Consider the following 24,151-nt stretch of genomic DNA (forward strand, 5'->3'; position numbering starts at 1 on the left):
GCTGCCAGTGCTCTGAGGTTGTGTGGCAGGGTTCACATGTGGCCCACGGAGAGCACGTGGGCAGCTGTCCCCGACCTAAGGAAGGCAGGTGGAATTAAGTCTTCATTCATGAAAACTGTTGTGAAAATAAAGTATTGATCTTACTTGAGAGACTTTTATGTGAGTCAATTAAATTAGTACTGTACCTTTCTACTAGTAAAATAAGAGCACCATTACTATATAGAAATATAATGTTCCATAATATTTTTATTGTGAGACAGGGGATGTGTCTTACTGCACTCAAATGTACAGTTTATGCATGACTATAAAGTTAGCTGTAATCCATAAACAGGCGATATAGATCCTAGATATCTCTTTTAAGATCAGTTGGAAGGAAAATTCCTTACTCCTTAGCAACACCATAGGAAGCAGGATTGCCTCCAAGAAAAAAAAAAAAAACCTTATCTTTCCTAATTATTCCACAAGAAAAGGCAATAGAACATTCCATTATTCTAATATTTGAAGGGTAACAAATGCTTTCCTGATAATTCTCTTGTACAGTGTTCAAGTATTGCAATTGAAAACTGGAAATATTTATTTTTGTTATTTTTTTTCAATGCAGTAAGAACCAAGAGATCTATTTTCCCTGAATGTCATATGCTACAATAGAAAACAGCACACTATCTAGAGAGGTTACGTGCTTCCTGGCTGGCTGAGGGCTGATAGTTCCAAGCACAGTACAAATAGGCAGATTACTTGAGCTTTTTCACTTTAGGCTATTTGGAAATGTGTCATTTAAAATGTGGAATCCTGGCATAAGATTTTCACACTGAAATTTTTTCAAAACTATCTAAAATGTGTCTTATTTGTGAAAATGCATCTTATTAATCCATTGTGCTATAAAATAACAGCTGTTAATATGATTTTAAAGTTTGTAATAAAGTGCATCAAAATGTCTATAGAACGGATCGGGACAGCACAGCCAACAAGCGATATTTCAGGGACTTTTAATGTGTGAGTAAAATGCCAACATGGCAGAAAATGAAAACTCCCAAATGTATCTCTCCTGGTTTTGTCATGTATTCGCCTTATCTGACCCCCCATACGCACTTGCCCCAGACAGTGCCATTGTGAGGGAGAAGGAGGCTCGGGTAAGTGGTACCACCCACCACCCACCCTGTGCCAGCTTCCAGCAGTTGTACCTGTTGCTACAGCCATGCTGTGTAACAAACCACTCTAGCCCGCTCATTGCGACCACTGATGCCAGTGTCTGTGGGTCAGGAAGCCTTTGGCTGATCTAGCCAGGGCTCAGCTGAGCATGGCTCTGAGCTGGAGGTTAGGCTCATTTCTGGTGGTTTCTGGTGTTTTTTTTTTGGATTGGTAGCTAACCAAGGTTCTTCTCACTACAGTGGCACACATACCAGGAAGAGGAGGGAAACACACGAAAATCTCCAAGGGCTAGGCTTGAGGCAGCACACCATCACGTCTACTCGTGTAGCATTGGCCAAAGCAAACCATGTGGCTAAAGCAGAAGTGACCGAGGTGGGGGGATCATAGCTGCCACCGGGGAGGGACTGCATCTGGTGATGGCTGCAGCTGTCTGCAGTGATGAGGGGCAGGAGATTTGCATGGGTGTGCTGTTCCTTTTTAAATTAGTGATTTGGTGCTCACAGAACCGTGGTGTGACAGTCCATTTTCCTAGTGCTGGATGGTCCAGGTGGAAACCCCACCTCCTACAGCTACTGTCTTTGTGATGCTGCTCTTTTGTCACCTGATCTGCAACCCTGGGAAACGATAGCACCGAACTCCCAGTGTGGATGAGAGAATGAAAGGGGTCATCTTTAATCAGAGTAAGCCATGCCCATTCAAGTCTCTCATCTTTAATTTACCATTAAAAAAAATACAAACGCCTGGAGGGCAGGAGCCATGCCTATTTTACATGCTATGTAGATTTTTTCCAGGAAATCGTGATATTTGGCAAAGAGCCTAATCCATTATTTGGGGGATTATGGTGGCTAAACACAAATGAGGATTGTTTACTTTCCACATCTACTCACTTTGCCAAAATGTGCTAGTGCCAACTTTATTACCACATTTACCTTTCCTTGGGAGACTGAAGCAAATCAGATCCAGTGAACGCACACACATGTGTAATTCAGTTAAAATATGTGTTTTTTCACCCACTCCTATCATGGATGAAGCACCTTGCCAGACAATGGGGAACAGGGTCTGGAGGGGGGTAAGTACAAAGATGCTGTCTTAGAGAGCTTCAGGGACAGAAAAGACACACGGGCATGGGTAGTGTTGAAGCCAGAGAGGTTTGTGCTACCAGAAACACGGCAAAAGCTTTGGATGAGCAGGGGGAAGAGCTGTCTTCGTTGTGTGAGAGTATACCAATCTGTAGAATGGAGTCAACAGGTCAACCCTTGTATCCTCTCAGATCAGTTGCCAGTTTCTTGGAATTCTTACTATTTTTACTGGCATAGTTTGAGAATCAAGGTAGTCCTATCTTTCCAGGTAAACAGTTCTTTGTAAAAAAATTAAGTAATGATTCTACTCCTACCTGATAAAGCTGTGGGTTTAAAAGTCTATCTTGCCTCATATTGATATTTTTTTAGTGGTTTTAGATGAACGTTCTCCCAATATGCCTTAAATCTGTATGGTCAGAGTTATCTGGAGAGACAGAACCAGTAGCATATCAATATACATATATGGAGAGAGAGAGAGAGATGAGACGGAATTTTTAAGGGGAATTGACTTACTTGAATACGGAGGCTGAGAGTCCCACATAGGCCATCTGCAAGCCGGAGAACCAGGGAAGTCAGTAGCACAGCTCAGTCCAAGTCCTTGGCTTCAGAGCCAAGGAAGCTCCTGGGGTAATTCTCAGTGTGAGGGCAAAGGCTTGAGAGCCTGGGGTGCGGGGAGGAGGTCATGGGTCATGCATGTGAGTCTGGGAGTCTGGAGGTCAGAGACCCTGGAGTGCTCATATCCCGGGGCAAGAGAAGAAGAGCATCCTGGCTGCAGGAGAGCAGGAGAATACCCCCTTCCACCACCATTTGTGGCCTCAGGTCATGGAACGGTGCTGGCCCCGTTGGGATGTATCTTCCCCACTGAGTCCACTGATTACATGCCACTCTCTTCTGGAAACACTCACAAACACACCTGGAGTTACCTGATCATTGTAGTCGGAAGCGAAACCGCCTGGGTTTCTCTTTCAGCCTTAGAGTGATGGATTCAGCACCTACCGAAGCCCTGAGAGTAAGTATGTCTTACCAGCTACCCGAGTACCCCCTAATTTGGTCAAGTTGGCATCCAGACTCAAGCACCACACAGCCTTTTGGTCTGATTGTGTTTGAGGTCTGTCTCATGACCAACATGAGAGTGTAGTATTTGTTTATATTTGTTGAAGCTTAGTTACGTGCTGGGACATAGCTCTGCTTGGACTTTGTCTTTCGTATGGACCATGTAGCATCTTTGCATTTCACCCCTACCTTTCCAACCTGAATTGGTCAAGTTTTCCTTACTCTATTAGAATTTTGTTTAAAAAAAAAACCTTTAAAATACAGAATTGACTTTAAAATTTAGAGTTTAAACTTTAGTGAGGAAATACTGTTGAAGCCTGAGTATAATTTCTCTAAGTGTCTCTCAAACAATGACTCCCCAAGGACTGTAGATGCCTTTAGTTTGAATCACACTTTCAGTTTCCAAGATTTTGTCCTCTAATATTTCAGTTCCACACTTAAACTATTATATTATTGCTATTGCTAAAAATGGGATTTGTGTTCTTTTCTTAGTCAATGCTCATTTGTGGAGACCCTCAATCAGTTGCTTAAGGTATTTGCTCTTTATTACTTAACTGTGGTCCACGGGTTTTTTTTTCACGGTGGAGTAGACCCTTCGATACCGTTCACTAATGAAGGTCTGAGTTCCTTACTGAATGCTTTGCTGATATACATTTTTCTCAGCTGCTCTTTTCTAAAAATGCATTTATCGCGTTCTCAATTTTGACCACGCTTCGCCGGTGTATAGAGTTCTAAGCTGATACTTATTTTCCTTCAGCTCTTTGGAATGATTATTCTGTTATCTTTTAGCCTGTATTTTTGTCACAAGAAATATATGATCTCTTTGGGAACAGTAATCATTTCTCTCTGGTTGTTTTGGTTTCTACACCCCTATTTTTCCTCATTGTATTTATGTTTTCCTTTAAGTCCTTGAACATATTTATACTACTTGTTTGAAAGTCCTCTAAAAATGTCATAATTTCTTTCATTTTAATTTACATATCAATCAATTTTTCTTTTAATTCTGAGTCCAATGTTGTTTCTTTCTCTGGGCTGGTGAGGGAGACCTGGTAGTTACTTCGGTTGCCTGCATTCCCTATTGGAGTGCCTGGGTTTCAGTCGCAGCTCTGGCTCCTGATCCAGGTTCCTGTCAATGCGGACTCTGGGAGGTAACCATGATGGCTCAAGTGATTGGGTCCCTGCCACACACATGTGAGACATGGATTGAGTTCTTAGCTCCTGGTTTTGTTGTAGACTTTGTAAGGTCTTTCTTGAATTTTGAGGGTGTACATTTTCTTATTCCAACTGGTTGGAACCAAAATGTCGACCAGCCTTTCTCGAGTTGCAGAATCTTTTGGTAGCTGTCTTTATCTCAGTAGTTTTTTGTCGCTCCCCCTCTTCGTGGAGGAACAACACAGGACCCTGCGCTGTTCTTTTGTCTGCTCGGCCCTCCCCGGGTTTGCTGCTGGTTCTTCCCGGGTTGGCTACCGACCCTTCCACCTCCGTGGAAGGGCGGTTCCCCCTGCCACTTTCCCCACTTCCGCGGGGGAGCGGCACACTGCTGGCCGGCTCTCTTGGGGGCTGCTCAGGTGTTCCTTCAGATAGATGTTCCTGGTGCATGTTGTCTCTCTCCTCCTTTATAGGCCTCTTCCACCAATCCCAACTCTGCTACCCACACGCCGAGTACGCTGCTCTCCTCCAATCAGGAGCAGGTCCTGCTGTTTATTGGTTGAACTGGAGGCAGCTGTGTAAAAGCTGTTTCCTCCTCTCCCAGCGCCATATTGTGGGAGAGCAGATGCATAGAATAAGTCTTAATTCCAGTAACTTAGTCTAGTCCGAGTTGCTCCCAGTTGCTCCCCACAGTTTTTCTTTGCTCAGTCTCCAGCAGTTTCACCTTTGCACCTATGCAACTTAGTTTTTGACCAAAAACTCAAGGTGGCCTCTCTATTAGGGATGAAGAAATTCATGAGATGATGATGAAGAAATTAATCAATACTTTGAAAAAAATACTTGCATTGATTGTTTATTTGTGCATTTTGTCACCATTTATGATATCGAAACTTATATTCCATGCAACTATGTGGCACAGATTTGAGGTTATAATTCCACCTTGTAGAATTTTTTCCCATCAAAATCTCTGAACAGATGTCAAGCTTCTCATTGGATCATTAAATGGAAATTTTCTAATCTCTCTTTTTACCTGAAAGAAAAACTTCTTAGGGTTCTGAGTTCCAATTCTTCAGTGTTGAGGTGACATGTATGATTGCTACACAAATTCTGATGTGTCCAGGGCTGGCAATGACACTGCCTAATGTTTACACTTTTGGGTCCTTCTTCATTTCTAGCTCCATGGTGACTTATTTTGACTGTGGTATTTAAAAATACTATTTTTTAATCCAACATTCCCCTGTATTTGATAGGGATATGGGAAGATAGAAGGGATTACTTGTCAATTCTATCTACCAAGTAGCTGTGAGTTAATCCTTCATGAAAAATGAGATAATAACAGTATACTTTCTGGCGTTGTCATGAGAATTAAGCAAGTTAGCACTCATCTGTAAAAGCAGAGTGATATAAACTTTATGTTATGATCATTTGTAAAAGGGTGGTGATGAGAATTCATAACATTGGATGAAGTTTAAATGAAGTGACATAGGGGCAAAGACACGGATGAGTGAGATCATTGTGCAACTGTGCAAAGCAGTAAGTTGTCTGGCTTGTTGAAACAGTTCAGGAGGAATCATGAGAGTCAATACTGTAAACCTGGATTGGATATTGGTTCCAGGACAAGGTTTGGATTTTATTTAGTAGGAAATGAGAAATCATTGAAAAATTCAGACCATATTAGGAGTGAGATATAGGAGCATTTGCCTGGATAGCCAGTACAAGATGAACTAGACAAAAGGAAGACTGGGAATGCAAAGACTGGTTAAAGCCTCTAACAAGAGTGCAGGTGCAAGATAATTCAGGCACAAATCACAAAGGTTGAGCCAAAAATAAGGGAGAAAATGAAATAAATCCAAAGGTACCGTGTATATATTAGGAAGTGTTGTGGATATAATAGCTAAGAGTTGGCAAGTAATTGATTGAGTGGGATTGTTGATAGGGTTCAGTGTACATAATTGCATTATTTAATTCAACAAATATTTGATGAGTTTTCACAATCAGAAAAGCTGATCACCATAGACGGTAATAATAATGTAGCAGATTAAAGTGGCTGTAAATTCTTGGACACTCCTCTCATCGACAGTTGAGGTCTAATTCCCTGGCCCTGGAACCTGGGCTGGCCTCTATCAACTGTAACCAATAGAATGTGGTGTAAGTGCAGCTGTGTGACTTCTCAGGCCAGCTGAGGGGCAGTGTGCAGTCTGCACCTGGGTCTCTTGGAACCTTCACTTTTGACCTCCTTCTAGAACGCGGCCACCATGCTGGGGGACACCCATGACATGGAAAATGTTATGTGTAGGTGCCCATATTGACAACCCTAGAATCATCTGTCTGCCCTGAGAATGAGCCAAACAGAATGTCCAAAGCAATTGAGCTTTGAGCTAACTCCTGGTCTCTTTCCAGTTACAACTGCATGAGAGACCCTTGGAGACAGCCACCTACTAGAATCCTTTCCACAAAATCATGAACATTATAAAATTTTTCTTTTAACGTTTTATTTAACCACTTAACATAATGGTTATGTTTGGGGCTAATTTGTTATGCGGCAGTAGGTAAATGGTCAACATGTATTAAAAGCTTATTAGGTAGCATTTACTGTGATAAACACTTCTTTAATGAATCTTATCAATAGTCTAATTGCTTTCACTCTAATTTGAAAGAGCAGGAAAGTGAAGCTCAAAGAATTTACTCCTGGCTGTATAGACAGGATGTGGCAGTGCTAGCATCAGAAAGGAGGTCCAGAAACTATACTTTTTTTTTTTTATTTGACAGGTAGAGTTGTAGACAGTGAGCGAGAGAGACAGAGAGGAAGGTCTTCCTTCCATTGGTTCACTCCCCAAATGGCTGCTACGGCTGGTGCTGCTCCAATCCAAAGCCAGGAGCCTGGTGCTTCTTCTTGGTCTCCCATGCGGGTGCAGGGCCCAAGCACTTGGGCCATCCTCCACTGCACTCCTGGGCCACAGCAGAGAGCTGGCCTGGAAGAGGAGCAGCCAGGACTAGAATCCGGCGTCCATATGGGATACCAGTGCCGCAGGCGGAGGCTTAACCAAGTGAGTCACGGCGCTAGCCCCCAAAAACTATACTTTCAACCACTGTACTTGTTTCAGTTTGTGTTCTTTCAGAAGTCAGCCCTAAGATGCAAATTCAAGGGCAAGTAGTTTGCTTGGATATTGACCGCAGTAAACAGCCATAGTTTCGTGCAGAAGCAGAAGCAGAAGCCGGTAAGGGAGGAAGCCAGTGAAGAGAGGGCTATTGAATAGGTTTACACCGCGGGCAGCTGCCGCTCAGCCCTGCTGGGAATGTTGAGAGACTGTGGAGAACAGGCGTCCGGGTGAATTGAGCTGAAGAGTGAAGGAGCTGGAGTGTTTGTCCACTCGGTCTCCATCTGTGATTGTTTGAGAACTGCTTCTGGGCTGTAAACACTTGGCGCTCTGGCTTGACCTAACATGGGTTGACTATGGTCTTAGGTCCAGGAAGAGCTCCAGGTAGAGTCCCAGCTGTGGGCAGTAAGCAGCTTCGGTGACCCTGTGATGGCTTGAGAGTGTATGGGAGGGGCGGTGGCAGCACCTGCCTACAGTCCCGTCACCCTCACACTCCGCCAACCATACAGATGAGACCTGTGTACCACGGAACAAGATAGAAGTAACAAATGGAAGAGCTTCTTTCTTACAGCACTTTCACTGGAGTGTGGGTGAGGGTAGTTCAAAAAGCACACAGAAAATGAAATTAATGAGTTTATTTTGGTGCAAGAAAATTGAAATACAAGCATGGTTTTTTCATAATATGCATTTTTCACATATTATAAAAAATATTTTTGACATCCAAAAAATTTTTGCACCCAAATAAACCCATACTTTAAATTCCATTTTCTGTGAACTTTTGAAGTATCCTCCTATGTTCCTGTGTGTCTGTGGATATAAAATCAAATATGCTTAGAACTAGTGATCTGTTGTCCCAGGTGAGGAATGATAGAGGATTACTCTCTACTTTGGTGGAATGTTCTCTTTCCACCTGCTTTCTTATTTACGTGCTTTTCCAGCAACACCGAACTCCATATATATGGCTTATTTGTGACCAAATGAGGTCAGAAGAAAAAATAAATATTTACTTCATGGTGTATTTGTTAGAAATTCATATTCATCTATAGCCGGCTGAGTAAAAGTGGAGTAGGAGCTGGAGCTAACCCAGCTCCCGGTCACATCGTGTGAACTGCTGAATTCCGAAGTTAAAGCTACAGAGGATATAGATCTAGAAATTCTAAGTCAATGTGAAAATCACTCCATTTTTTTCCTTCTTGTTTGTGTCTTAGTTTCCTATAAGTTATAACACATATGTTATATATGTTCCTATATGTAAAACACAGACTTGTGCAATTATTTATTTTTTCTACTTTGAGTACACTTCAGGATCAGGAAGAATAGCGTGAGATTGGAACAAAGGAAGGTTTAATTAATTTTATCACTAATGACTTGTAGTAGGGGCCGAGTTTCTGAACTTCAGAGCTTGGAATGAAAGTGATAGCAAACAGGGTAGCTCAATGAGTGTCTGGGTGGCATTGAATAATCCTTGCTACAAATGCATTAATTGTGGAGTGAGATATTAGGTTAGACGGGCTGCCGAAGTGGGTAAGTACGTCAACCCTGATGGTTATGGCGCCTGGTTCTAAGGATGTGTATGTTCTAAAGCAAACCTAGAAGAAGCAGAAGTCCCAGTCTTTCCTGTCTGCGCTCCTTTGCTGTTCCCTACACGCACAGGTGAACATGCCCGTGTGATCTGACAACGTCTCACAATTAGCTTGTCCCAAGGGGGTAGCGCTGTATTTTCCTCGTGTCAGCCTATCGAAATGGAGACCAAATGGCGGACAGTAGAGTACTGAAGTATGTGGCCAAGTCAAAGTGTGACAATGTAAGAAATTTCAGAATTTTAGTGAGTTTGGATAATTGAGAGTCTTCCTAGACAAGGGCTGATTGACATGGAAGTGAATGAAAAGGCAAAGAAGAAGCAGAACAGGAATGAGTCTTGGACATTTTTCAGAGGCAAATACATATGCTTGCTTTTTTCTCCATAACACCAAATGTTTCCTTTTCTCAGCTGGGCCATATGCTTAAATCTCTAAGACAAAGACCAGAACAAAGAGTATTAACCTCCAGGGCAGGAAAATCTATTAGAGATTCACAAAGTAGTTGGGTGACTTTGGACTGGTCACACGGTCTTCCTGGGAGTCACACCAAGACAGAGAACAGACAGGGAAGCACAGAGGGTATGTGCAGTCTTTGACATTCTTTCCAGCATTATGGAGCGATAAAATGCTACTTAACAGAAGCTCTGCCTGGAAAAGAATTAAATCCAAAAGGAAAATAGCTTCCGTAATCATATCGGAACATTTAATTTGTCATTTTCTTTATGACATATGCATGAGGCTTGTTTAAAATAACTTTACAAGGTTAATTACCAGTGCAGAATACGACGATGGTGTTGCTAGCACAATATTTTGTTAAGCGTGTGTGACAACATTGCAAAGTGGATCAGCTGCATGACTGTTTGTGGCTTGGCGTCCCTTTAGTTTAAAATGGCCACGGTCCTGAACATGTGTTCTCCCAATCCCCCACCTCCGTGGACAAAGTGTGTGCCATCACAGAAATTCACCAAAAACAAAGCTTATTGACCGTGCACTGAGCATTCTAGAAGGCATCCAGAGGGGAGCAAATAGAGGAGAAAGTTTTCATGTGGCTTGTATGTGACACTCACAGGAGGCCATCAAGTTATTCAACCACTGGCAAAAAACTTGTCCCAGGCTAAGCAAGATACTTGAATTGGTTAGAGGACAATGTTGGAAACTATCAACTCATTTTTAAAATAATTATAATGATACCTTACTTTATTAAAAAATGAGTTTCTTACAAATATCCCTGTGAACTCACTCTTTGAATAGCACATCTTAATATCTAAGGAGAGATAAGTTACAATCCCTTTTACCTGGGGTTTGTAGACACAACGGCAATTTTCACTTGTGAAAGATTTGTCACCAGTACACCACTTGGCTAAGAAATCAGAAGCACCTACTCACATTAACACACCTTTCCTCTGGGCTATTTTGCTTCTCTCTTCTCTTGGAAAAGTAAAATGCTCTGTCAGTTTGGAGTATTGAATGCATTCCATAAAAACAAATGCCGAGGTGAACATTAGCCTAGCTATTAAGACATTTCAGAGTGCCTGATTCAAGTCCAGCTACTCCAGTTCCCTTGTGGGCCCTGAGAGGCAGCAGGTGGCAGGGGAGGAACATGGATCCCTGACACCATGTGGGAGACCCAGATTGAGTTCCAGGCTCCTGGCTTTGGCCTGGCCCAACCCTGGCTAATGCTGGCATTTGGAGAGTGAACCAGCAGGGGGACGATCTCTCTCTCCATCCATCTCTCGTGGTCTCTGACATAAAATGAAAATAAATGCAAACTAAAAATATGCAGATGCCCACATCTCACAGTGTAGGCCCTGAGTTTGATTCCCAGCTCCAGCTGCTGTTCAAGCTTCTTGCTAATGTAGACCCTGCGAGGCAGTGGTGATGGCTCAAGAAGTTGGATTCCTGACACCCACATGGGAGACCTGGGTGGAGTTCCTGGCTATCAGCTGCCACCCAGCACAGTCTCAGCTGTTGCCAGCATTTGGGGAGTAAGTTAGTGCATAGGAGCTCTGTTGTCTCTCTTCCGTTTTCTCTGTTTCTCATAAGTAAATTTAAAAAAAATAAATAACAAATACCAATTTTTCTGAGATTAACAATACATGTCGTATTTATTTTTGTTGTGTATATGACCCTAAATAAGATGTATTAGTATAGAAGAAAGGCACTTATGTCAATACAAACATAAGAACTTTTATACTTGAGTTGGTTATTTAAATCAACAATGGTTGGTATGAGTTTAATCTTCATGACCTTTCTAGAAAATGATTTAGTTTGAAAAGTAACTTGACTGATCACTTCACGTTGACACAAAGAACAATTGGAAGCCGTTTTAGCTTAAGGGCTTGTCAAGGTCACTGCGACCTAGACTAGAAGAACATATAATCTGTTCTCCCTGAAAAGTGACCTGGTCAAGTGGGCCAAAGGTACTCTCTTTTGTGCAGCTGTGGGGATATTGTTTTATGTGTGTTGTGTATACTCTGTTATTACAATTTGGCTAATAACTAATACTTTATATCCTCTGTTGACTGTAGAAAAAACTTGATAAAATGCTAAAAAGAGGAAGAAAATAGATATCCAGATAGAACAAATGGGGCATTTCTCTTTATTCTTTAAGATAGACATATGCCTAAGTCTATTGACTGTTTCTAATGTCTGTACTCAAACCTTTTTCTTTGATATCAAATTTGTATATTGATTGCTAGGAAAAAAAATAAAGATGTCGAAAGTATATCAAAATTCTGAATCACTGCTGGGAATTAAAAAAAAAAAAAAAAAACAACATAGGCAGCCAGTACAAAGGAATTGCTGGACTGATGATGTGGTGTAGCAGGTCAAACCTCTGCCTGGGATGCCGGCATCACATACAGACGCTGATTCATGTCCCAGATGCTCCACTTCTGGTCCAGTCCCCTGCTATTGTGCCTGGGCAGGCAGCAGAAGATGGAACTCCAGGCTCCAAGCTCCAGGCCCCTGTCTTCAACCTGTCTCAGCCCTGGCTGTTGTGGCCATCTGGGGAGAGAAGATGGAAGATCTCTGTCTCTCTCTCTCTCTCTCTCTCTCTCTTTCTCTCCTTCTTACTCCATAACTCTGCCTTTTAAACAAATAAATCTTAAAAAAAAAAAAAGAAAGGAATTGGCACATTCATGTAAAAAATTAGCCATATTTGTTTGAATTAAATATTTTCCACTGTTAGACTGGTGGTTCAATTTCTTAAGATCTTAATTCCTCCCAAAGGTGACTATGTCAGCATACTGAAATGGAAAAGAAAATGACAGAGTTACATGGATAACGCACAGGACTCCTATCTGCATAGATCTCATCTTCTGTCATGCCAGAATTTAACAAGCCCCATCTCAGGGATATCGAAGTTATCCCCACTCCAATTTTCGCTAGTATCAGCATGATGTTTGAATGTCGTTGTTGAGTAAGTAAATAATTAAGTGAATTAAAGATAAACTGGTTATGCCATTGAGTGTATGAACAGGAGAAGCAGCCCCTCTTAGGCATTGGTGGCTGAATGGCCACTCCACGCTTCCTTCTTCCTGCTTTCTGCCACAGAATGCTGGCCTATTTGGACAATATACAAAAACTCTCATTTCTGGGAAGGTTCAACAAATGGCACAGGAAGAAAAGAGCGGGACTGGAATATTTCTCTGGGCTCCTTCCCTGCAGAGTTGCCTTGGACATGCTCTCTTCTTTGACTCAAAATATAGCCCCTGCCCAGGAAGCCCCTCCACAGGACTTTTTTTTTTTCCATATTCTGGTAATCGATCCCTCTGTCATTGAGATATAGAAGTGATGGTAGTTCTGTGGTTACTACTACAGTCTTCAAATTGTTCTCATCAAATTGTTCCCACTTTTCCCCCCAAATAATCTTATATTTTAATGTTATTTTTCTACAAACTTTCTGAAGTACTCTCACAACCTCAGGGCCATTTCTTAACCAATGATTAACAACTACTGGGGGACAACTATCCCATTTCCTCAGCCTGGTGTTTTTGGCATATCCCACTTAATCCTTAAGAGTAAGCTTCACTCTCTACAGTAGCCAGCTCAGAAAGGCACCCCTACTTGATGCCTTTCCTCCTTGCCATTACTTGTTTCCTGGCAAACCAGTGTTGAGTACCTCCCAAAAAAACCATGTATACCCATCTTTATTCAGATCTGCTTCCTAAGGATCCAGAACACCACTAAGAAGGCTATTAACATTATGGCCCAACTTCTGAAGGATGCTAGCAAATACCTGCTGTGCCTCCTAGCAGGTGCTTGCTTCATGTTGCCATTGCTGTTGGAGACAGCATTCAGTGGCAAGGACCCACAGGGCCAGCCCAAGTACGCCCTTCTAAGAAACATTTTGTTATAATGAAATTGTTCTCCTTGGTAGTAGTCATCTTTGAGAATTTATGGATAATAAATCCAGAAACCAAACATTAACTTCTGATGGGGGACCTTGGATTTGGCTGGATACAGGATGGCACGTCACTACCTTTAGCTCCATGGTAGGAACCCAGCCAGCAAGACCATCAAACTTTATTTGTCATGTGTCCAGCCTTCCACTCGGGAACACAAGCAAGTTATTTATTACATATTCACTTGGCCAACAGTGGCTTAAGGAAAGGAAAACATTCCTTGAAGAGACAAGTTCCATGAAACTGCAAAGTCATTGGAAGGCCTAGACCTTCCAGAGATCTCCAGTGCTGTTTCACTTTGCTTCTCCTGTTAATGATGCTGCTTCCTCTCACAAGTCACTTTGGGGAAAACATCGTCATCATGGAAGCACTCTGTAGAGGGCTGCAGCTCTCGTCTGTACATGCATACGTTACACTGGACGGACCAGCTCTCCCCAGTATTCGCAACTGAAATGTTATGAGATTAGCCACCTAGGCCCCCCTTTTACTATTCTCTCATATTTTGTGTCAGAAGCAAATACCATACATGTGAATTTTGGACACTTCTGTCTTGGTAATATCTAAAGTTCTGTTGAGTGTGTGTGTGTGTGTGTGTGTGTGTGAGAGAGAGAGAGAGATTGGATATGACTGCAGGAGAAGAATAAATGTTACAGAGGACACAAAGTGGAATGAACTTATAGAGAGGGAAGGAGTGACAGAGAGAGAGAGAGAAAGAGAGAGAGAGAGAGAGAGAATGAGCTAGATTTCTAATGTTTATTAAGTGTATGGAAGGAACTGTGCTACCCAGGTTGCGGCTACTAGCCATAGGTGGTCATTTAAATTTATGTTGATAAACAGAACTAAAATTTCAGTCAGTAGACCAGCTATGTTGTAAATGCCCCATGGATACATGAGACCAATGGCTGCCGTAATGGACAGATCTGAGACACATGAGACCAGTGGCTGCCGTAATGGACAGATCTGAGACACATGAGGCCAGTGGCTGCCGTAATGGACAGATCTGAGACACATGAGGCCAGTGGCTGCCGTAAAGCACAGATCCGAGGCAGATGTACAGCATCCCTATCGCCACAGAGAGTTCTATTGGACAGTGTTGGTGTCGAACGTGTGAGCCTGTTGGAATCCTAGATCAAAGACAATTATGTGCCGTCATCTGATGAAGCACATGGATTCTGCTGTTCTCTTTCTGTATTTCCTTCTCTCCAGGGACTTAAAATAGGAGGAAAAAACTAAAGTCACAAAAGTACAAAAAGACAGAGAGAGAGATAGAGAGAGAGAGTGAGAGAGAGAGAGAGAGAGAACAAAGAGGACTGTTACAAAAATAAGAGGCTTTGACGAATCCAAAGCAGATGTTATGCTGGGAGCTAGTATGTGCTACAGTGCCACCTGTGCCCACTTAATCCCATACAAAATAATTTTCTCCACTGTTACCATGAAGAAAGAGATGCACGTCTTTAAGAATATTCGGTGGGGTGCGGGAGAGGAATAAAGTGAGAGTAAAGCCTCTGATTCAGATGTTGAGACATCTGCAAATGAGAGAACGGTTTACCGCAGCGGGTAAGATAGGGTCCGTCTGTCCCGAGAATGACTTGCTCCAATGCCATGCAAAGCTAGTCTGGAGTGCATGCTTTGAGTGAGAATGACTTGGCAGCCACTTGTCCACATATCCTGGTTAAGGATATGGTACAGAAGCATTGCTTTCATGTGAAGATACTCAAGGACCATTCTTTTATCCCTCCAACCACTTTGCTGCTATATTTCCTAATATCCGATGGTTCTGAGTCTGACACTGATGATATTGCTTAATCTGTTCCTTTCAGGCTCTTGGTTGTTTTATCTCATGATTCTTACCATGTTATTCCAGGTGAGGAGAGCTGCCGGTTGTAACTCCTTGGTTCTGCAAGCTAAAGGTATTTATTGCTGAACCCATAGAGACAGAGTGAATTATCTGATGAGTAATTTGAACTTTCTCTTCAAAAACAAATGGCCTGAAAAAGGATACATTCCTCAGAATCTGCCATCATTTTTCTTCTGGAAAAGTTACTGGTTCCCATTAATGGGTGTAAATCATCAAACTTAGCCACACCGGAAAAGAAGCCATTTTGGAGTCTTTGTGCATGACCCAGTATTTTACCACGCTCTGACAGTGGAGTCTTTCTGAATTGAATGGGAAATGTCAGCTGACTGCAAACACGTCCTATCTAAGGGTTTGAATAAAGAGGAAATGCTGTCCCAGCTCTGTGATTTGCTGGCGGCCTTGATTGTTCTCTTGGCTTGATATAATTCTTCTCTCTTTGCAGAAGCGGGCTCATTTTTCACAGTTTCTCAGCTAAAGTTTTCCCTTCTGACCCATAGAGAGAAACCAGAGATCATCAGCTTCATTTTCTATTTGACTCTCCACGTTTGTGACTCTAATAGAGGGAAGATGAACTCTTCGTATCAAGACCGCAGGAAGAGCTTTTGGATAAGTCACAGATTTCCTAGTTCCATAATTTATTACTTTATTCTTCCACTTATTCACTCATCAAATATGTGCCAGGCACTGTGTTTCAGACTGTAGATACAATGAACAAGATAGACATATTCCCTTTCTTCACTGAAGATTGCCTTCTAGTTAAGGGCTGCGAGTTCCACTTTGCCTCTGTAGCCAACTGCTAGGAATTTGGTGGCTTAAAACCACACAAGTTTGTTGTCTTACAATTCTGTAGGTCAGAATTCTGACATGGTAGCACAGGACCAAAGTCAAGGTGTGTTTCTTTTTCTATAGGAAAGGATTCACTTCTTCCTCCAAAATACTATAGAGGAATAAAGATGAGTTCATTTCGTCGCCTGCTCCGACTTTTAGAGGCTGTGGGTATTCTTTGCCTCACGGCCCCCTCTGCATTGTCAGCGTCAGGGATGACAGCTCAGGTCCTTCTCATGTCACGTCATGTCACTCTGGCCCTCTTGTCATCGCATCTCTCTCTGGTCATATCTGTAAAAGATCTTCTATTGCTAAGGACTCAGGGATTCGATTGGACCACCATGATGACCACCCCCTCTCGGAGTCCAAGTAGCCCCAATAACGTTTGCAAATTTCTTTTTTTTCCCACGTATAGTAATAAATTCACTGGCTCTGGGGATTAGGGCATGGACATCTTTAGGGTCCTCCCTTACTAGGTAAACAAATAAAAATAATATACACCGTGAGACATTCCACAAAAGACATGAACAGGATGCTGTGAGCGAGGAAGAGAGTAAGCCCTCCTTTTTGATAGTACAGTTAGGAAAGCCATTTTTGATCAGGTGATATTTCATCAGAAACTCAACAAGGAACCTTGTCTCATTCAATCGGTGGGGCTTGACTTGATGCTGCGTCCTCTAATTGTCTTCCTTCCCACAGCTCATGATGCCCGGAAAAGAGAACATGACTTAGGCTGAACCCATCTGTGGGGAGCAACTGGGAGCAACCCGGACTAGACTGAGTTACTGGAATTAAGACTTATTCTATGCATCTGCTCTCCCACAATATGGCGCTGGGAGAGGAGAAAACAGCTTCTACGCAGCTGCCTCTTGCCAACTTGAGTGATGACCTCCAGGAGCTGATCCTGCTCCTGATTGGAGGAGAGCAGCGTACTCGGCGTGTGGGTAGCAGAGTTGGGATTGGTGGAAGAGGACTATAAAGGAGGAGAGAGACAACATGCACCAGGAACATCTAAGGGGAACATCTATCTGAAGGAACACCTGTGCAGCCCCCGAGAGAGCCGGCCAGCGGTGTGCCGCTCCCCTGCGGAAGTGGGGAAAGTGGCTAGGGGGAACCGCCTTTCCACGGAGGTGGAAGGGTCGGTAGCCAACCCAGGAAGAACCAGCAGCAAACCCGGGGAGGGCCGAGCAGACAAAAGAACAGCGCAGGGTCCTGTGTCGTTCCTCCACAAAGAGGGGGAGCAACATAATGGTGCCGTGACTCGCATATGAAGCCTAGGCAGGGTTTAGTGTCGTTCCTCCATGAAGAGGGGGAGTGACACCCATCAGAGTCTTTCCCTGAGGTTTGTAAACTCATTTCTCTCTGTGATGAAACCAGGAAATATAAAGACTGGGGGTAGTCATCAGTGATGTATCTTTAAACAGAGGCCAAAGATAGGAAACAACTTTGACCTGAAGGAGAACTGCTAATTGCATTATTTAGAATTCTTTTGGTCATGGAGTGTTAGGAACCTAAACATCGGGGTTGGACATTAAGTGCAGCAGGTAAGACACAGCTGTGGATGGCCACTTACCACATCACAGTGTCTGAGCGGGAGTCCTGGCTCTGCTCCGGATCTCAGCATTTCTGCCAATGCATACCCTGGGAGGCAGCAGGTGACAGCTCGAGTTAGTACTTGGGTCCCTGCCACCCGCATGGGCGACACAGATGGAGTTCTGGGCTCCTGGCTATGACCTGGCACAGCCCAGACCCAGCTGTTGCATTTTGGGAGTGAACCAGCAGCAAGAAGAAATCTCTCCGGCTCTCTTGCTGTCTCTGTTCCTCTCAGTGTGTATGTGTGTGTGTTTCAAATAAAATGAAAATAAATAAATAAAAGTTAAAAATAAAAGAACTCTAAAAATCTATCTTAAGCAAAAAAGTGAAATTTATGGCAAGATTCAGGGAGCAGGCATCAGATGAACCACCCGTATCTGACACTATCTTTCTACCACATAAAGCCAAAAAGTGCTAGTTCACTCCTTTGCTAAGATAGTTAAGCTTTTGAGTTTCTGACAGTTTAAATCAAGACAATCCTAATGATAAAGCTGCTAATTGCACTTTGAGAAAACATGGCATACCCAGGGTTTTCCATGGGAATGGTTTTTGAACCCATTATCACTGGGTTTAATTTTTTTTAAAAAAGATTGTTTATTTATTTGAAAGGCCAAGTTACAGAGAGAGAGAGAATGAGAGAGAGAGAGAGAGAGAGAGAGAGAGCGTGCTTTCATCTACTGGTTCGCCCTGGAAATGGCCACAACAGCCAGAGCTGAGCCAATCTGAAGCCAGGAGCTAAGAGATCCTTCCAGGTCTCCCACATGGGTGCAGGGGCCCAAGCACTTGGGTCATCTGCTGCTGCTTTCTCAGGTCCATTAGCAAAGAGCTGGATTCGAAGTGCAGCAGCTGGGACTCAAACTGCTGCCCATGGGATGCTGGCACTGGAGGCAGTGGCTTTTACCTGCAATGCCACAGCTCCGATCCCTGATTTATTATTATTTTTTAACATTTATTTAGTAAATATAAATTTCCAAAGTACAGTTTATGGATTACAATGGTTTTTTCCCCCCATAACTTCCCTCCCACTTGCAACCCTCCCATCTCCTGCTCCCTCTCCCATTCCATTCACATCAAGATTCATTTTCAATTATCTTTATATACAGAAGATCAATTTAGTATTTATTAAGTAAAGACTTCAACAGTTTGCACCCACACAGAACATAAAGTGTAAAATAACTAGTACTGAAACAGTACTACTTATAGCATTAATTCACACTGAACAACACACTAAGTACAAAGATCCTACATGAGGAGTAAGTGCACAGTGACTCCTGTTGTTGACTTAACAAATTGACACTCTTGTTTATGGCATCAGTGATCTCCCTAGGCTCTAGTCATGAGTTGCCAAGGCTATGGAAACCTTTTGAGTCTGCCAACTTCAACCTTATTTAGACAAGGTCATAGTCAAAGTGGAAGTTCTCTCCTCCCTTCAGATAAAGGTACCTCCTTCTTTGATGGCCCATTCTTTCTACTGGGATCTCACTCGCAGAGATCTTTCATTTAGGGTGTTTTTTTTTTTTTTTTTTTTTTTTTTTTTTTTTTTTTTTTTTTTTTTTTTGCCAGAGTGTCTTGGCTTTCCATGCCTAAAATACTCTCATGGCTCTTCAGCCAGATCCAAATGCATTAAGGGCTGATTCTGAGGCCAGAGTGCTATTTAGGACATCTGCCGTTCTATGAGTCTGCTGTGTATCCCGCTTCCCATGTTGGATCGTTCTCTCCCTTTTTAATTCTATCAGTAAGTATTAGCAGACACTAGTCTTGTTTATGTGATCCCTTTGACTCTTAGACCTATCAGTATGGTCAATTGTGAACTGAAATTGATCACTTGGACTAGTGAGATGGCATTGGTACATGCCACCTTGATGGGATTGTATTGGAATCCCCTGTCACATCAAATCACATATACCTATTTGTGGCAAAATGTAAGAGTTGGTTTTGCTCATTTGTCTTTGGTTGTTCTTGTATACTTGCCATCATTGTATATTTTAGAATTATTTGCCAAGGTCCATAGTAATCCATGTTGGGATCTCAATCTGAGCTACACTTGATCTAGAGATTAATTTGGGATGAATCTTTGATACATCTTCTCCCTATCCATAAACATGATTGAATCTTCCATTTATTTGATAAAGATTTCTAAATTTTTAAATTGATTTCTAAAAAGGCTTTATATAGGTCTCAGATTTTCTATGTCCTTTATGTTTTTGTTATCATCTTAAATTTTATCTCTTCAAAGTTACATATTTATATATTTTTATTATTAGTATACAAAATTGAGTTGACTTTTGTATGGTTAATCTTATATTGGCCCAAATCACTTAATTTGTTTTTAGAATGTAATACATTGTTTGAAGATTTCTTCAGTTTTTTATGCATACACTTCTAGTACAGAAAGATAAAGCATAGATAAGGATTAGAAGGAACATAGCATTTTTCATTTTTCTCTAATGGCTATTTCCTATATCATCTATAAAATAGGGTATTTTTGTTTCTTCATTCCCAATCTTTATTTTTTATCTTTATTTAGTTTATTGTATCTTTCAGTAAATGTGTTTTTATCTGAATTGCAATTATTTTAATATTTTATTATTTCATGGATTGTTGCTCTAGGTTTATAATAAATATATTTTATTCAATTAAGAACAGTCTTCATTACTAAAAGGATTTTAAAAGTTAATGTTATTGAAGATTGAATTTTAGAAAATGCCTTTTCTATATCTATGGTGATCATATGATTTTTCTTCTGTACTTTTAATGTAAAACATCATATTAATACATTTTCTACTGTTAAACCAACCTTGCATTCCTGAAGTAAACCAGATTTAATCATCATCTCTTTAATAAAATGTTAAATTTAGTTTGACAATATTTTGTTTAGATTTTTACATATATTTGCGTGAAATAATCTGTACATTTTCTTTGTCTTTCTTGGTTCTGACGTTTATATTAAACTTACAACAAAAGTTGGGGAGTTTTATTTTTTTAAGATTTATTTATTTATTTTGAAATTCAGAGTTACAGAGAGAGACAGATCAAGAGAGTAAAAGAGACAGATCTTCCATCTGCTGTTTCACTCCCCAGATGGCTGCAATGGCCAGGGCTGGGCCAAACTGAAGTCAGGAGCCAGGAGCTCCATCCTGGTCTCTCATGAGGGTGGCAGGGGTCCAAACACTTGGATCACCTTCTGCTGCTTTTCCCAGGCCATTAGCAGGGCATTGGATTGGAAGTGGATCAGGTGGGACATGAACTGGCACCCATATGGGAAGCTGGCATTGCAGCTAGTGGTTTTGCCTGCTGCACCACTATGATGGCCCCTTTATATTTTATTTAAAGAAGCTGGGGAGTTTTATTCAATTGTTGCTGAAGTATTGCCTCCATTATCTCAATGACTTGCAATGTTATTTATTTTTTGCTCATGTTACATATTCTGTTGTAATTCTGATTGTCTTGGATGGGCTCAGTTGGACTTGTCTCCAGGTGCCTTTTCGTTCTGGAATCCAGCTAACAGCATAGCTCATATTAGGTATATGCAATTATCATGACTGAGGGTACATCATAGGTGACAAACTTCAAACAGTCTCATTGGCCAAAGCAAGTCATACAGATATGCTCAAATCTGATGTTGTATGATCTGATACTCTGTCCCTTAGAGTAGCTTGACAACAGAGTAGGAATGAGTGACTGTCGATAAATAGCAGTCTACCATAGCCATCCCACTTTGTTGCAAGTGTTTGTCTTTTGTCTGCAAGTAAAATACACTCATCTGTTCACCACAGTATCCAGAAGTTTCATTTATTCATGGAATTAGATTCTAAACTAGAAATCTAAATCAGGTTTGCACTTGCTTTTTCCAGGGACATACTTCAAAAATGACCATTTTTGTGCTTCTACCTTCTCCCTCCCCTCATCTATAACAGTAGAACCCAGACAAACACTCCGACTGGAAATGGAGAGTTCATCCTTGTTAATTGTTTGTATCCATTCTGAAATTCCTCTGGGAAAATGTCATAAGGCCTCTTGCTCTGGGAATGGTAATAATGTCTTGGTTACACTCTGATCATGGTAATTGTTTCCCAGAGGTTGTTCTCCTTGAATATTGACTGTTTGGATCATCCTTCATGCCCCATTGTTTTCCTCGGCCACATCTGGAGAGGTGCTTTCTCATTCTGTCTCCTGCCAATAAAAGGTGTCCAAGTACACAGAATATTTATAAACTCTTTTAGAATAAACACTGATAGTCTCTTTTAATTTGATCTGTTGGCAATTTTGAAAACAAAATCATTTCAAATAATTATTTTAAAAGAGATTTATCCATTTATTTGAAAGGCAGAATTACAGAGAGGCAGAGGCAGAGAAAGAAAGGTCTTGCATCTGCTGGTCCACCCCACAAATGGCTGCAACAGTTGGAGCTGGGCCAATCTGAAACCAGGAGTCAGGACCCTCTGCCAGGTCCCCCATGCAGGTGCAGGGGCCCAAAGACTTGGGCCTCTTCCACTGCTTTCCCAGGCCACAGCAGAGAGCTGGCTTGGAAGTGGAGCAGCCGGGACTCAAACCAGTGCCCATATGGGACACCAGCTCTGAAGGCAGCAGCCCCACCCACCACACCACAGTGCCAGCCCCTCAAATAATTTTTAAAAATTATTTTATTCACTATGCAAAATGATGCACCCTATTTTCCTTTTGAGATTAAACTCAACACATAGTTATGATTTCTTTTTAGCTTTTTAGGATTCTGTTGTATCTTGCCTTAGTCTTGGTTCCTAAGTTACTTTGTCCAATTGAAAGGCATTTATAATCTTTGCTTTTAAATATTTATTTATTTACTTGACAGACGCGGGGGGGGGGGGGGAGAGGTCTTCCATCCGCTGGTGATTCCTCAAATGGCCACAATAATGGGAACTGTGCTGAGCCAAAGCCAGGAGCCAGCAGCTTCCTCCAGGTCTCCCACACGGTGCAGGGGCCCAAGGACTTGGGCCATTTTCCACTGGTTTCCCAGGCCATTAGCATAGAGCTGAATCAGAAGTGGAGCAATCGGGACTCAAATCCGCGCCCATATGGGTTGCCAGCTTCATAGGCGGAGGCTTAACCTACTACACCACAGCCATGGCCCTGGCATTTATAATGTTAATCCAATTAGAGTTTATTCACTTTATTTACATTTTAAATTGATTTTGTAGAACACTTTTATATTAAAAAATTTAATCTGTGTGTAAGTTATGTGCATTATTATTGCTAATTCTACCTATTATGCTAATGTCCCTTTTTCTTAATCTTCAAAGAAGTCTGTCAATTTTATCAGGCTTACCAAGACACCAATTTTGTGTTTGTTGTTCTTCTCTAGTATATCTTTACTTTTTATTTTATTAATTTTTGTGTTTATTGTGGCAATTTCCTTCCTTTCTTTTTTGGATTGTTTTTCTTAAGTTGAACGCTTTGTACTCTCAGTCTTTCTTTTGTGCTAACACATGCATTTAAGCATATAATTTTTCCTCTTAGTACCATTTAGCTGCATCTCATACTATAATGTGCAGTTTTAAAAGTAATTTCATTCTGTCTAATTTTCAATATGTTTACTTATATATCATGATTTGTTTAGAAATATATTTAAATGTACAATTACATTTTTTTTGAAGTAATCTTAATTATTTGTATATATTTAAATTGTTTGATACTGATTCATCAGGTTATGTTGAACCTTGATTTGCAGTAAAGTATGGATACTTCTTTTGTAAATGTTTTGTGTGAGCAGATACCCATCAAAGGAAAATGGATAAAGAATAGAACACTATTAAACAATACTCAACAATAACAAAGAATGACATTTAATTCAAGCAACAACATGAATGAATCTCAAAAAGAGTATGCTGGGGCTGGCACTGTAGCCCAGCAGCTTAAAGCCCCAGCCTGCAGCTACGGCATCCCATATGGGCACTGGTTTGAGTCCTGGCTGCTCTTCTTCCAATCCAGCTCTCCACTGTTGCCTGTAAAAGCAGTAAAAATTGGACCAAGTGCTTGGGCCCCTGCACCTGCATGAGAGACCCAGAAGAAGCTCCTGGCTCCTGGCTTGGGATTGGCCATTGCAGCCAACTGGGAAGTGAATCAGCGTATGGAAGACACCTCTCTCTCTCTCTCTCTCTCTCTCTCTGTTTCTGCTTCTTTCTCTATGTAACTCTGACTTTCAAATAAATATAAAATAAATAAAAAATTATGCTAAAAGGAGACTTATATAACAGAGTAAATAAAAATGCACAAAAGAGTAGGATTTTTTTTTTCATGTGAACTAGCAAAACCAGTCTATGACAGAAAAGCATCATGACATACTCACCCTGGAGTTGGGCATGAGGCTGAGGATGCCTGGGAA

The 24,151-nt window shown here is 41.5% G+C and overlaps 1 long non-coding RNA gene across 6 annotated transcripts in view; it reads left to right on the forward strand.

Annotated features, from left to right (window-relative positions):
- Positions 1–24,151, forward strand: part of LOC149127184 (uncharacterized) — a 197,497-nt gene that overhangs the window by 112,456 nt on the left and 60,890 nt on the right. For 3 of the 6 annotated variants that reach the window (XR_016232840.1, XR_016232842.1, XR_016232843.1), the window contains exons 3-5: positions 12,340–12,529; positions 15,379–15,424; positions 15,870–17,539. This is a non-coding gene — a long non-coding RNA (uncharacterized LOC149127184). Of the gene's footprint in view, positions 1–12,339; positions 12,530–15,378; positions 15,425–15,869; positions 23,785–24,151 lie in introns of those variants that run through there. The other 3 variants (XR_016232838.1, XR_016232839.1, XR_016232841.1) reach the window with 2 other exon arrangements.

Source organism: Oryctolagus cuniculus, chromosome 4 (assembly GCF_051225735.1).
Source record: "Oryctolagus cuniculus isolate XC-2025 breed Fujian yellow rabbit chromosome 4, ASM5122573v1, whole genome shotgun sequence".
Lineage (NCBI taxonomy): Eukaryota > Metazoa > Chordata > Mammalia > Lagomorpha > Leporidae > Oryctolagus > Oryctolagus cuniculus.